Source organism: Phocoena sinus, chromosome 1, assembly GCF_008692025.1.
Source record: "Phocoena sinus isolate mPhoSin1 chromosome 1, mPhoSin1.pri, whole genome shotgun sequence".
NCBI classification, from domain to species: Eukaryota; Metazoa; Chordata; class Mammalia; order Artiodactyla; family Phocoenidae; genus Phocoena; species Phocoena sinus.
Genome location: NC_045763.1, coordinates 71,034,641 through 71,037,290, shown reverse-complemented (window position 1 = coordinate 71,037,290; position 2,650 = coordinate 71,034,641). Strand labels below are relative to the sequence as shown.

The 2,650-nt window shown below is 35.5% G+C and overlaps 1 pseudogene; it reads left to right on the top strand.

Annotated features, from left to right (window-relative positions):
• The first annotated feature begins 1,519 nt into the window (after positions 1 to 1,519).
• LOC116758574 lies at positions 1,520 to 1,991 on the top strand (annotated as a pseudogene).
• Positions 1,992 to 2,650: the final 659 nt, after the last annotated feature.

Genomic DNA, 2,650 nt, shown 5'->3' with positions numbered 1-2,650 from the left:
CAAAATTTTCAGTGGGGACTTAAAATGTGATATATGAGGGAGTTTAAGTACAATACATTTAATAACATGAACATTTGCTGTTTTACTAGCAAGAACTAAGTTTTCCTCATATATACAACACACTTAGCAGTGTTAATGTTCTTTTCCTATGGCTACAAATAATCTTCAGAAAAACTTTGTAAAATTCCTCATCGTAGTCAATCTAGTGCTGAAACTTATGTAGTTAAGTATGGCTATGTGCCTTTTAATGACTCATTTCATGGGAAAATAATCATTCTCTTAAACTTCCTGGACAAAGTACAAAATCTCCTCTGTGGGAGAGAGAAAGAAATCTATGCAAGACTTATTATGTTAAAGGAGGTGAATAAAGGGACCCTTGGCAATTTTCACCTCTGAAGAAGATGTCTGTTTATTGTTTGACATTTTCTTGACAGTCAGTTATTGAGATATAATGTGGAAACTTGGCAAAAGATGCATAGAATATTTTTTCTAAATTGTTGTTTATTGAACTTCACACTTTGTGTCAAACAGCTGGAGGCTAGGGGAAGGATATGAAGCCTTAAAGAAGACAGGCTCTGATGTGACTTTGCCTTTGCCTCTATCAAATAGCAAAATAATGAATTATTATGGGTAATAGAGGACAATAATGGTTATTGAAAGAAGGAAGATTCCTTTTACCTGGTCTACAAGAACTTTAATTCTGAAAAGCCTTTGCCATGTACAGAAAGAAGTCCTATGGAAATTCAAATCACAGAACCTGATCACATTTGATAAAATACAGTTCTAAGACATGTCTAAAGGGTCAAGCATAAATGGAGATTCTAAATATTTATTTAAGAATCTCTCATTTTCCCACAATTTCTCCTAGTTTATTATATGTCTAGGATGTCCTTAAAGCTCTCATTAGGGCCACGAGCAGTTAGCCACTATGGTCAACTATAGACCATGTATGTATATAACCTATGTAGCAGGAAATCAAAAGCATTTGTTGTTACTTAAGTCCCCTTTCCAACCTTTGCCATCATTTTAATTTTCTAACTTTATTTGCTGTCGTGATTCTAACCTAGTGCATTATATTTTTGTAGTTATCTTTTTAAACAATAGACAAAACTTATGCAAGCTGGATTTTAGCTTGTAGGTAAGGAAACTGAAGATCATATGTCACATATTTGGATTATAAGTGATGCAGTTGGAGAAAACATTATTTGAGTCAAAGTCCATCTGATTCCAGAACAAATGTTTATCCAGTACTTCACTACTTGACTCCCACACCATTCTCCTTCAGGAAATTTTTAAAAAGATTAAGAAACCAAAAAACCTCTTACCGACTGCTAAAACTGCATATCAGTTACGTTATTTTGTGACCACTGGCATCTAAATGTGACATGGCTAATCTTAGGAGTACCATCCAAGTTGTGGAATGGGTTAAACTAAGTGTTTTGGGTGGTCACAAACTCATTATTAAGTTTATACACTAGAAACAAATAGATTGGCTGGACTTTGAGAACAGTGATGCAAGATGGCAGCCCCTACAAGTTCAAGAATAGAAGCCCCTCATGTTGGAAGAATTCAAAGAATACCAGAAAACAGTAGGAGATGGCACAGTTAGCTGGGGTCTAGAAGATGACACACATGACACAAAATGGACAGGGATGCTAATTCGGCCTCCAAGAAAAATTTATGAAAACTGAATATTCAGCATAAAATAGAATGTGGACCTAAATACTCAGAAGCACCTTCCCTTTGTGAGATTTATAACAATAATATGAATGGAGTTAATAGTTCTAATGGAGTGATGAACTCAAGAGCCATATCTGCTAGCAAAATGGCAGAATTCCTATAGCATCAAAGTTGTCCTATAAGAGCTTTGGCACCTAAGAATGTTGAAAGAACATATGAAACTCCCTCAGCTACACAAGCACCCCTCCCCCTCTATTCTATTTAAACTGATTTCATTTCACAGCAGTAAATCTTCTAGATATGTCTTGTAGACCTTAAAGTTGTAGAAAGGAAACTCACATTCAAAGCAATTTATCTTAAGATCCTATAAGTGATACTAACTTTTTGTTCATTTGAAATATATAAATTGTGCTATAACATGTAATCCTGTCAAGTGTAACCATTAATCCATTTAGTTGAACTTTTGGATTAAGAAAATAGATTTAAATTGATTTCCATTAGAACCAGTAGGTCATATCTAACTCAACTGAGAAAAGAGACATCACACAATCACTTTGTTGCTGATTATATGGTCTGGGGTCTCTGTGTTTTCTCCCATCACCTCCTCCTGCATCCCCTGCCTCTTTTCCTCTCCAGGTTGGGTGGTTTTTTAGATGTTAAAATTTCAGGTCACAACCTGTGGGACTATTGTTGGGTGTATGAAGGTTCCTCTCTGTACCCCTGGTTTCTTTTATCTTTTCTTTTTTTTTTAAGTCTTAAATTATGCCTACCTTCCCAATTATAGGTCTTTTCACCACTGTCCTCCATTACTCTTGGTGGAAGTATATATTGTACTCCCTATGCTGCCCTCTGAAATTGGCCTTTGATGAGAAATTCAGGAATTTTCCCATATCATCTTTCCCACACATTAAATAAGGAGTGCTACTTTTTCTTTCCTTCTCCTCAAGTTCCTTTTTGTACTGTCACCACC